Source organism: Nanorana parkeri, unplaced genomic scaffold (genome assembly GCF_000935625.1).
Source record: "Nanorana parkeri isolate BGI_ZX_2015 unplaced genomic scaffold, ASM93562v1 scaffold1259, whole genome shotgun sequence".
NCBI lineage: Eukaryota > Metazoa > Chordata > Amphibia > Anura > Dicroglossidae > Nanorana > Nanorana parkeri.
In genome coordinates, this window is record NW_017307527.1 from 510758 (window position 1) to 511218 (window position 461).

A 461-nucleotide genomic window follows, 5' to 3' on the forward strand; every position below is an offset into this window, starting at 1 on the left:
GCAAAGCAGTGTCCTAAACGGACATATGTAACATAGTTCAACCACTCACGTTACTGGAGTTCCTCAAGGTCCAAACAATTTGATCCAGTAGTCCAGTTGTAAGGGTGTATGTCCGATTTCTTCGAGGAGTATATCGGTTTGGAAAATTCGTCTCCACAAATAAAGTTGGAAACCGATTGTTGTCCAATGACACTCCGAGGTTCTCCTCAATGTTAAGGAGGAAATAGAACCGACCTTTAGACAGGCAGCCGTAGATTTCAAATATCTTTGGGGTTCTTTTTTTCAAAAAGTGAAGGGTTTGAGGTAAGAGATCCGTCTAAAGGATGATGTCTGTTTGTCTGATCACCATCTGTCGACGCGTTTCGCCCCTCCCATATTACGGGGCTTCGTTAGGACATGGGTTATGGGCTGGGAGGTTTACTCTTAAGTACTCTAGTGTGCATCCCATTTGCTTTCCGGTT